The sequence below is a fragment of the Symphalangus syndactylus genome, chromosome X (genome assembly GCF_028878055.3).
Source record: "Symphalangus syndactylus isolate Jambi chromosome X, NHGRI_mSymSyn1-v2.1_pri, whole genome shotgun sequence".
NCBI lineage: Eukaryota > Metazoa > Chordata > Mammalia > Primates > Hylobatidae > Symphalangus > Symphalangus syndactylus.
The window spans coordinates 77,652,927-77,665,142 of NC_072447.2; the positions used below are offsets into that span (position 1 = coordinate 77,652,927).

Here is a 12,216-nt window from a genome sequence, read left to right on the forward strand (position 1 = left end):
GGGCAGCATAGCCAGATCTTGTCTCTAAAAACAAACAAACAAAAAGTTTAAATGGGTGAAGTATTTGAAAAGACAATTCACTAAAGAAGATATATGAAAAGATCCTCAACATCATTAGCCATCAGAGAAATGCAAATTAAAGCCATAATGAGAGACTACTACATACCTATTAGAATGATTAAACTTAAAAAGACTGACCATACCAAGTTTTGATGAGGATATGAGAACCTGAAACTCTCATACACACTGCTGGTGGGAATGTAAAATGGTACATCCACTTTAGGAAATAGTTTGGCAGTTTCTTGTAAAATGTACTTACGACATAGTATATGTTACCCAACAGTTCTACTCCAAGGTATTTCCTAAGAGAAATAAAAGCGTATGTCCACAGAAAGACTTGCACACCGATATCCGTAACAGTTTTATTTGTAGTAAGTAAAAACTGGAAACAAATCATTTTGTCCCTCAACAGATAATGGATAAACAAACTCTGTTACATCCATGCAACAGAATACTACTTATCAATAAAAAGGAATGAACTGATACATATTATAACATGTTAAAATCTCAAACTAATTATGCAGAGAGAAAGAAGCCAGACAAAGTATCTTGTATGATGCTATTTATATAAAATTCTAGAAAATGAAAACTGATCTATAGTGGCAAAAAGCAGATCAGTCGTTACCTGGAAATGCAGAGGGCATCAGAGACTGGGCTGAGTGGGAAGGGATTACAAAGGAGCATGAGGAAACTTTTGGGGGTGATGGATATCCTTGTTATTTTGATTGTGATGATGGTTTCACAGGTGTACATAGATGTACATACATATGTAAAAACTTAAATATGTACAGTTTGTTATATGTCTGTAAAGCCATAAAAATGATCTCTGTGGCTGAAAATGAAGCTGGTTATAACTTAATCTGGAGTTTGTGTCAAGTATCAGTGGGTTATAAGAGAAAGGATATAGTCTTTGGGGCTGGGGTTAAGGGAAAGAGGCAGGTTAAATAATAGAGACGGGCTATTCTTTAGTTGCCTTCTTGCCAGAACGCTTTTTCAGGTAAAGGTTCTGAGAGACGGATTTAAATTTAGTAATGGCAAAGGAAGATTTCTGTTCCAAGGTTACTAATTGGTTTTTAAATTGCCATATGATTATTTTTATATCTTATGAGTAATACATGCACATAGTTTTTAAAAATATGAACTAAGTACCTAAAAGTTTATAATGCAGGCAATGTTTCACTGTTCCAACCCTCCAAATCCTAATCCTCTGAGATTACCTTTCACTCTATTAACTGTTTCTGTTTAGTTCTTCTATTGACTGCTTCCATATATACTGCTATTTCTTAATTCATCTATTTTAGGCTTTATTAACTTTGTAATTTAATTAATGAGGCTATAACTCACTTATACTATCTCTTGTCCCAATTTGGTTATCATGCTTTTTAGTTCCTCTTTTTTTTTTTTGAGGAATATACTTAGACCTTTATTTCTTGTTTCATAAACTATAGACAGTATCTCTTAGTTCTTTGTAAAAACTAAGAGTTTGTAAAAAGAGGCCATCAGTTGCCTTTATCTCTCTCCCCTACCTACCAATTCTAGTCATTTGTACTTTTACTTTTTACATTGCCAAGATTGGTAAGGTTTATGTTTTGCTCTACATTTATAATTAACTATCTCTATAATTAAATATCCTGTGATTTTATATACTGGTTATTTCCAGAAGTTGAAAATCAATATACAGTGTTTATACTATTGTTAATTATTTAAAATTTTTCTCTCTTCTGTCAAGTGTTGATAGTATTACATTTCTTAATTTGTAAAACTTGTTTTTTTCTGGATTTTCTAATTACCTTTATTTTTCTTGCATTGTCTGCTACATTCATAAGTTTCTCTAATTTCTTTTTTTTTTTTTTTTTTTTTTGAGACGGAGTCTTGCTCTGTCACCCAGGCTGGAGTGCAGTGGTGCGATCTCGGCTCACTGCAAGCTCCGCCTCCCGGGTTCACACCATTCTCCTGCCTCAGCCTCCCGAGTAGCTGGGACTACAGGCGCCCGCCAACACGCCCGGCTAATTTTTTGTATTTTTAGTAGAGACGGGGTTTCACCGTGGTCTGGATCTCCTGACCTCGTGATCCGCCCACCTCGGCCTCCCAAAGTGCTGGGATTACAGGCTTGAGCCACCGTGCCCGGCCAAGTTTCACTAATTTCTTAAAGATGGATAGGCCTGGCGTGGTGGCTCACGCCTATAATCCCAGCACTTTGGGAGGCCGAGGCGGGCAGATCATGAGGTCAGGAGTTCGAGACCAGCCTGGCCAACATAGTGAAACACCATCTCTACTAAAAATACAAAAAATTAGCTGGGTGTGGTGGCGCCTGTAATCCCAGATACTCAGGAGGCTGAGGCAGAAGAATTGCTTGAACCCGGGAGGCAGAGGTTGCAGTGAGCTGAGATCGTACCACTGCACTCCAGCCCAGCCGACAGTGCAAGAGTCCATCTCAAAAAAAAAAAAAAAAAAAAAGATGGATAAAATGGTGAATCTTTTTCCCTGTCTTTTTCTTGATGCCTCTCTCTTGGAGCCCCCCTTCCTTCCATTCAGACTAAGTGTTCCTTAGGCCTCTACTGTACGGCTGGGACTTACTTTTATTAGTCTTTGCAATATTAAAATGTCATGTTTTTGTTATCAGACTCAATTGATAGTTGGTTAGGACAAAATTATAGGTTTGAAATAATTTTCTGTCGGAATTTCGAAGGCATTCCTCCATTGTTCTCTCTAAGAGCCAGCGTTGCTGATGAGATGACCAAGCCATTCCAACTCTTGTTCCCTTAACTATTAATGTTTTTCCTCTCTGGGAGCTTTTAGGATCTTTTATGTATCTTTGCTGTTCTGAAATTTCATAATGTGTGTAGGGGTTGAGCAAAATGGTTTAGTACCCCAGATATAAGGCCTTCAACTCAATAAGCCCCAACTATGTAAATAGAGCCATATACTGGGGGACCTCTAAATTCCAGATAGTAGAGGTCTTTGTTTTACAGCATTAATGCCCACATTAGTTACCTCAATTCTTCTTAGACAATTTATTCAATCTCTTTAGAGAAGAACCTTCTGATTTTTTTCTTTGCCTTGGGAATCAATGCCTGAATACTAGCAGTTCTATATGCAGTGGAGGAAAATGATTAATATACGGATTTTCAATGAATTTCTCATATTTCATTTTCACCCTCTGCCTTACTTGGCATTTCCAATTTTCAAATTTTTCTGTGATCCTACAGGGCAGACGAACATCCTCCCAAGCTGCAAGCCCCGTCTGTCATTTTATCTGCCAATCTTTATCAGCCAGCATCCTATTCAATATCTGTCTATCAGAAATGGATTGGGATCTCTTTTCCACTGCCTCCCTCTACTATTGTCTTCATTATATCTTTTTTATTGTTTAATGTCATTTTTAATTTTTTTTGTTTTTAATTTTTGTGAGTACATAGTAGGTATATATATATTTATGGGGTACACGAGACATTTTGATACAGGCACACAATGCGTAATAATCACATCAAGGTAAATGCAGTAACCATCTCTTCAAGCATTTATCCTTTCTTTGTATTGCTAACAATCCAATTATACTCTTAGTTTTTTAAAATGTACAATATTTTAAAACGTACAATATTAAAATGTACAATAAATGATTGTTGACTGTGGTCACCTTGTTATGCTATAAAATACCAGATCTTATTCATTCTATCTAACTATATTTTTTACCCTTTAATAATCCCCACTCCCCCACCCATTACTACCCTTCCCAGCCTCTGATAACCATCATTCTACTCTACATCCCCATGAGTTCAATTGTCTTAATTGTTTAGCTCCCACAAATGTGTGAGAATATATGAAGTTTGTCTTTCTGTGTCTGACTTCTTTCAATTAACATCACGACCTCCATTTCCCTCCATGTTGTTGCAAATGACAGTATCTCATTCCTTTTATGGATAAATAGTACTGCATTGTGTATGTGTACCATATCTTCTTTATCCATTCATCTGTTGATAGATACTTAGGTTGCTTCCAAATCTTGGCTATTGTGAATAGTGGCACAATAAACATGGGAGTGCAGATATCTCTTTGATATACTGATATCCTTTCTTTTGGGTATATACCTAGCAGTAGGATTGCTGGATCATATATGGTAGTTCTATTTTTAGTTTTTTGAGGAACCTCCAAACTGTTCTCCACAGTGATTGTAATAATTTACGTTCCCACCAACAGTGTACAAGGGTTCCCTATTCTCCACATCCTCATCAGCATTTGTTATTGCCCGTCTTTTTTTTTTATAGAAAACATTTTTGAAGCCTTTATTTACAAAAGCTTTAAAAACAAATAATACGCTCTGTTTTGCAAATAATGTTTTGTTTAAAAAGGACCGCCCAGTTACAGCACTGTAATATCGTGAATAAAGAATGTACAAGGGAGACAAACCAATGTGACTAACATTTGGAGATTTGCTAATATTATTGATTGAAGTATAGGTAATACACATTATAACTTGTAGTCCATCATTTCAGGGTAGAGTTAATGATTACCGAAAAGTCTTCTTACATCCTACGCATACTCTGGTCTGGTCACATATTCTGCATGGCTAAATATTTCACAGTCTCTTTTGTCAGTATATGTAAAATAGATTGCAAAGATATACACAAAAAAATAAACAAGTATTACACTCCTCAGGTAATTTTATTAGCTCTCTCTATATACATATATATGAGAATATATATATTCTCATATATTCTCAAGCATCAAAATGTTATACTTGATTGAAGATTTGTTTCAGAAAATATTTTATCCTTTATGTACTCATATATATATGAGTACATTATATATATATATTATATATATACATTTATATATGGATTTTGTTGTTTTGTACCAAATCTCTCCATTATTTACCTTTGTAGCAACTAGGAAAGCACAATTTTTTACTTCTAATTTAATTTGGTACAAAATATACCTAAAGACTTGCTATTTTTTGGATTTAAAAAAAATCAATTTGTATAACCAACGAATCAAGAGCATCATAAGTATGGCTACAAAATTAAAAAAAAAACAAGGGTAAACAGTGATGGAATAAAAATAAGCAGATCAAGGGAAGTGTGCTATCATAAAGTAACTGTAGCTTCAACATCTTGAGTACCAGTTTCCTGGCAGATACTAAATATTCAATCAGAAGGGATTTTTCCTGAAGGGTGTAAGACTGGTTTGAAAAGTCTTTAGTCACAGAGCAGCCTACACATGCCAGTTAGAAACTGAGAGACACTAGATGTGCTTGGAAGATTACACACTACGTACAGAAACAGCAGTTACTAAGCTCCTCAGTAGTTTCTTGTCTTTTTTTTAGTTTCACTGAATTGACAGTTTGCACGATGAATGTGCTACATTCTGTGGGTCAAAACCGAGTAAATGCTGTGTAAAGTTGGCAGATGGTCATTTTTCCAGCTAAGATCAAGTAAAAAAAAATTTCTGATAAAACAGAGGTTTTGAGTTAGAATCACTCTCCAAAGTACAAAATTGATGGTCCACAATCTCAAATAGCTAAAACTCCTGCAGAATGGAAGGGAGAGACATGAAACAGAGAAATAAATTACAGTCAGTGCTAGTTAATTTAGGAAAAGGGAAAAATAAACCAAACTCCCAAGTAGGTAAAGTTTATCAAAATATTCAATGATGTAGCTTTCTCCACTCTGTCACACACGCTTGCTAACAAGTATATTAAATTAAGGCCAAATTTAACCTGAATGTGTTTTTTTGTTTTTGTTGTTGTTTGTTTATTTGTGTGGTTTTTTTTTTTTTTTGATCTGAGATAGGAACGATCATACTTAGTACTGAAAGGCAGACAATAAAATGGGCCATGAAAGGGCGGGGGAAGGTACTGTCTATTGTTCAAGGGATTCAACCAGCGATGAAACCTATATACGAGCATGTGTGTAGCTCAAAATAAAATAAAAATAAAAGGACTATTTCATGTCATGACTGCTTGTTGGCTTCTTCTTCATATGCATTCCCTGTGCCATTCTGTACATAGGATGAACCAGAACCAAAGCCATACAAATGACCACAATATTTGGCATCGTCAGTATGATCTTCAAAGAACATTCCTCTCATTTTGAAAAAGGCCATTCCTGTGAGCAATGAGTTAGATCCTGCCTGATGTGGTGGTCCTATCTATGCCAGCTCTAACTGTTCTGCCACCTCCTGTAATCCAACTTTGAGATTTTTGCAGCTCTTCATGAGGTACTTCACATCATAAATGACAGGTAAAAACAATCGAAGGATCTCAAAGAAGTCAAGTTCTTCTTCAGGCAAGTTAGAGTTGGTCAGGATTTTGATTAAATAGCCAAAGTTGTAACTGCTATGAAATGACAACCATTTGACCCCTTCACAGAGGACCACTCCTGAAGTCATAAGAAGTTCTGCAAAATACTGGGTCTCAATTCCTTCCTCATCATGTTTTTTAAACTGGATACCAGATGTCGTTAGTAGCTCTATAGAGTCCTGGGCATACATGTCCTCTGTCAAATTAAATTTAAAATTAAACTGCCAAGTTGAAGTTCCTGGAGGGTATTCTCCTTGCTCATTTATAAACGTCAGTCCTAGCTGAATTATCTTTAACAAGTCTACATTACACTGCAATAGTTGGTATTGATAGTCAGCATTGCTCCTGAATTCTCCAATGGGTCTTGCAACCACACCTGGAAACTCGGTGTCCATAGCAACGTAATTATATTTTCGGATAACTTGACGAATTTTCTTCGTCTCTTCATCCATGTTGCAAGCCCAAACTTCACAAATTCTTTGGCTATGATGTACAGTTGCTGCTGGCATAGTGAGGGCACAAGGGAGTCTAGATGCCAAGCATCCAAATGTTATACTTGATTGAAGATTTGTTTCAGAGAATATTTTATCCTTTATTTATGTACTTGTGTCACTGAGCTCTCTCTCCTCCTCCTCCCCCTGGCCATAGAGACAGCACCCGGCGGCGGTGGCAGTGGCGGGTGCCCCATAGACACCTCTCGCCCAGCAAGGGGGAAAGAGGAGCAGGAGCTGCGCCACACTGTGCTGCACCGTCGCTTTTCGCACCACCTGTCTTTTGAAAAAAGTTAAAATGGATAAAGGCCATTTTCACTGGGGTGAGATGATATCTCATTGTAGTTTCGTTTTGCATTTCTCTGGTGATTGATGATGTTGAGTACCTTTTAATATGCTTCTTTGCCATTTGTATGTCTTCTTTTGAGAAATGTCTATTCAGATCTTTTGCTCATTTTAAAATCGAATTATTAGATTTTTTTTCCTATAGAGTGGTTTGAGCTACTTATATATTCTGGTTATTAATCTCTGTCAGATGAGTACTTTGCAAATATTTTCTCCCATTCTGTGGATTATCTCTTAACTTTGTGGATTGTTTCCTTTGCTATATAGAAGTTTTTAATTTGATATGCTCCCATTTGTCCATTTTTGCTTTGGTTGCCTGTGCTTGTGGGATATTAAATTTTTGCCCAGTCCAATTTCCTGGAGTTCCCTCAATTTTTTTCTATTAGTGTCATAGTTTGAGGTCCTAGATTTAAGTCTTTAATCCATTTTAATTTTATCTTTGTTTACAGTGAGAGATAGGAGTCTAGTTTCATTCTTTTGCAAATGGATATCCAGTTTTCCCAGCACCATTTACTGAAGAGACTGTCTTTTCCGAATGTATGTTCTTGGAACCTTTGTCAAACATGAGTTCACTGTAGATATATGGATTTATTCCAGGGTTCTGTATTCTGTTCCATAGTCTATGTGTCTCTTTTAATGCTAGTACCATGCTGTTTGGGTTGCTCTAGCTCTGTATTACAATTTGAAGCCAGGTGATGTGATTCTTCCAGTTTTGTTCTTTTTGCTCAGGATAGCTTTGGCTATTCTGGGTCTTTTCTGGTTCCATATACATTTTAGAATTTTTTTTATTTCCGTGAAGAATGTCATTGATATTTTGATAGGGACTGCATTGAACCAGTAGATAGCTTGGGGTACTATGAATATTTAACAATATTGATTTTTCTAATCCATGAACATGGACTATCTTTTCCATTTTTTGTGTGTCCTCTTCAATTTCTTACGTCAATGTTTTATAGTTTTCAGTGTAGAGATATTTCCCTTCTTTGGTTAAGTTTATTCCTAGGTATCTTATTTTATTTGTGGCTATTGTAAATGGGATTACTTTCTTAATTTCTTTTACAGATTGCTGCTGACATATAGAAATGCTGTGTTGATTTTTTTTTTTATCCTGCAACGTTACTGAACTTGTTTATCAGTTCTAATTGTTTTTTTGGTGGAGTCTTTAGCTTTTTCCATATATAAGATCATTTCATCTGCAAATAAAGATAATTCAACTTTGTCCTTTCCAGTTTGGATGCCCTTTATATCTTTCTCTCATCCAATTGTTCTAGCCAGGACTTCCAGTACTGTCTTGAATAACAGTGGTGAAAGTGGGCATCTTTATCTTATTCCAGATCTTGGAGGAAAGGCTTCCAGTTTTTCCCTATTGAGTATGATACTAACTGTGGGTCTGTTATATATGGCTTTTATTGTATTGAGGTATGTTCCTTCTATACCCAGTTTGTTGAGGGTTTTTATCATGGACAGATGTTGAATTTTATCAAACTCTTTTTTCAGCATCAATTGAAATGATCATATCATTTTTGTCCTTCATTCTGTTGATATGATGTATCACATTGATTGACTTGCATATGTTGAACCATCCTTGCATTCCTGGGATAAATCCCACTTGTCACAGTGAGTGATCTTTTTAATGCATCGTTGAATTCAGTTTGCTAGTATTTTGTTGAGGATTTTTGTATCAATGTTGATCAGGGATATTGGCTTGTAGTTTTCTTTTTTTGATGTGTTTTTGTCTGGTTTTGCTATCAGGGTAATATTGGCCTTATAGAATGAGTTTGGAAGTACTCCCTCATTCTCTATTTTTTGGAATAGTTTGAGTAGGATTGATAGTTGTTTTTTAAATGTTTGATAAAATTCAGCAGTGAAGCAATTGGGTCCCAGGCTTTTCTTGGCTGAGAGATGTTTTATTACAACTTCAATCTCATTATTTGTTATTAGTCTGTTCAGGTGATGGATTTCATCATGGTTCAATCTTGGTAGGTTCTATGTGTCTAGGAATTTACCCATTTCTTCTAGATTTTTCAATTTATTGGCATACAGTTGCTCATAATAGCCTATAATGATCTTTTGTATTTCTTCAGTGTCAGTTATTAATGTCTCCTTTTTCATCTCTAATTTTATTACTTTAGGTCTTCTCTCTTTTTTGTAGTTAGTTGGGCTAAAGGTTTGTTAATTTTGTTTTATCTTTTGATAAAAAACTTTTCATTTTATTGATCTTTTGTATTTTTATTTCAAATTTCTACTCTGATCATTATTATTTCTTTTCTTCTACTAATTTTGAGTTTGCTTCGCTCTTGCATTTCTGGTTCTTTTTTAACTTTTGTGAGTACATAGTAGGTGTATATATTTGTGAGTTACAGGAGGTATTTTGATACAGGCATGCAGTGCATAATAATCACATCATGATAAATGAGGTATCCATTTCCTCAAACATTTATCCTTTGTGTTACAAACAATACAATTATACTATTTTAGTTAGTTTTCAATGTACAATTAAATGCAATTCTAGTTCTTTAAGATATATCATTAGGTTGTTCATTTGAAATTTTTCTAGTTTTTTATTGTAGGTGCTTATTGTTATAAACTCTCCTCTTAGTACTGCTTTCACTGTATCCCATAGGTTTTTGTATGTTGTGTTTCCATTTTCATTTGCTTCAAGAAATTTTTTAATTTCCTTCTTAATTTCTTCATTGGCCCACTGGTCATTCAGGAGTATATTGTTTAATTTCCATGTGTTTGTATAATTTCCAAAATTCCTCATTATTGATTTCTAGTTTTATTCCATCGTGGCTAGGGAAGATACTTGATGTTATTTCAAGTTTTTGAATGTTTTAAGACTTCTCTTGTGGCCTAACATATGGTCTATCCTTGAGAATGATCCATGAGCTGAGAAGAAGATTATGTACTTTGCAACCCTTGGATGAAATGTTATGTGAATATCCATTAGGTCCATTTGGTCTATAGTGCAGATTAAGTCTGATGTTTCTTTGTTGATTTTCTGTCTGGATGATATATCCAGTGTTGAAAGTGAAGTGTTGAAGTCTCCAGCTATTATTGTGTTGGGGTCTATCTCTCTCTTTAGCTCTAATAATATTTGTTTTATATATCTGGGTCTTCCAGTGTTGGGTGCATATATATATTTAAAATTTTTATATCCTCTTATTGAATTGACCCCTTTATCATTATATAATGACCTTCTTTGTCTCTTTTATAGCTTTTGTCTTGAAATATATTTTGTCAGATATAAGTATAGCTATTCCTGCTAATTTTTTTGTTTCCATTAGCATGGAATATCTTTTCCCATCCCTTTATTTTCAGTCTATGTGTGTCTTTATACATGAAGTGCATTTCTTGTAGGCAACAGATCATTGGGTCTTGATTTTTTTATCCACTTAGCCACTCTATGTTTTTTGATTGAAGAGTTTAGTCCATTTACCCTCAATGTTATTATTGATAAGTAAAGATTTACTCCTGCCATTTTATTACTAGTTTTATATTTTTGTGGTCTTCTCTTCCTTCTTTCCTTTCTTGCTGTCTTCCTTCTAGTGAAGGTGATTTTCTCTGATGGTATGATTTAATTTCTTGATTTTGAATTTTTGTGTATCTGTTGTATTTTTTTATTTAAGGTTACCACTATGCTTGCAAATAATATCTTATAACCATTTATTTTAAACTGATGATAACTTAACAATGATTACATATACAAACAAACAAGCAAAGAGAAAACTAATAAGAACTCTACACTTTAACTTCATGCCGCCACTTTAAAACCTTCTTTTCTATTTATATCTTATTATATTGTCTATGTCTTGAAAAGTTGTTGTAGTTATTATTTTTTATTGGTTCTTCACTTAGTCTTTCTACTTAGGGTAAGAGTCATTTACGCACCAGAGTTACAATGTTATAATATTCTGTGTTTTCCTGTGTACTTACTATTACCAGTGAGTTTCGTATGTGCAGGTGATTATTTATTACTTATTAACGTTCTTTTCTTTCTGATTGAAGTACTCCCTTTAGCATTTTTTGTAGGACAGGCCTGGTGTTGAAATCCCTCAGCTTTTGTTTGTCTGGGAAAGTCTTTATTTCCCCTTCATGTTTGAAGGATATTTTCACTGAATATACTATTCTAGGGTAAAAGGTTTTTTTTTTCTCCTTGAGCACTTTAAATATGTCATGCCACTCTCTTCTGGCCTATAGGGTTTCCACTGAGAAGTCTGCTGCCAGATGTATAGAGCTCCATTGTTATGTTATTTGTTTCTTTTCTCTTGCTGCTTTCAGGATCCTTTCTTTATCCTTCACCTTTGGGAGTTTGATAATTAAATGCTATGAGGTAGTCTTTTTTGGGTTAAATCTGCTTGGTATTCTATAACCTTCTTATACTTGAATATGCACACCTTTCTCCAGGTTTGGGATGTTCTCTATTATCCCTTTGAAGAAAGTTTCTGCCCTAATCTCTCTCTATCTCTTCTTTAAGGCAAATAACTCTTGTATTTGCCCTTTTGAGGCTATTTTCTAGATCTCATAGGCATGCTTCATTTTTTTGTATTCTTTTTTCTTTTGTCTCCTCTGACTGTGTATTTTCAAATAGCCTGTCTTCAGGCTTACTAATTTTTGTTTCTGCTTGATCAATTCTGCTAGTAAGAGACTCTGATGCATTCTTCAGTATGCCAATTGCATTTTTCAGCTCCAGAATTTCTTCTTTATTCTTTTGTTTCAGTCTCTTTGTTAAATTTATCTGATAGGATTCTGAATTTCTTCTTTGTGTTAGCTTGGATTTCATTGAGCTTCCTCAAAACAGCTATGTTGAATTCTCTGAGAAGTCACGTATCTCATTTTCTCCAGGATTGGTCACCAATGCCTTATTTAGTTCATTTGGTAAGGTCTTGATGCTTGTGGATATTCATCGATGTCTGGGCATTGAACAGTTAGGTATTGACTAGTCTCCACAATCTAGGTTTATTTGAACCCATCCTTCTTGGGAGGGCTTTCCAGGTATTTGAAGGGACTTGAGTGTTGTGA

At 34.9% G+C, this 12,216-nt stretch overlaps 1 protein-coding gene and 1 pseudogene across 3 annotated transcripts in view; one reads left to right on the top strand and one right to left on the bottom strand.

The window, feature by feature from the left end:
• Positions 1–12,216, top strand: part of EDA (ectodysplasin A) — a 427,490-nt gene that overhangs the window by 313,234 nt on the left and 102,040 nt on the right. The window lies entirely within an intron of this gene.
• On the bottom strand, positions 5,834–7,031 carry LOC129475176 (CCR4-NOT transcription complex subunit 7-like; annotated as a pseudogene).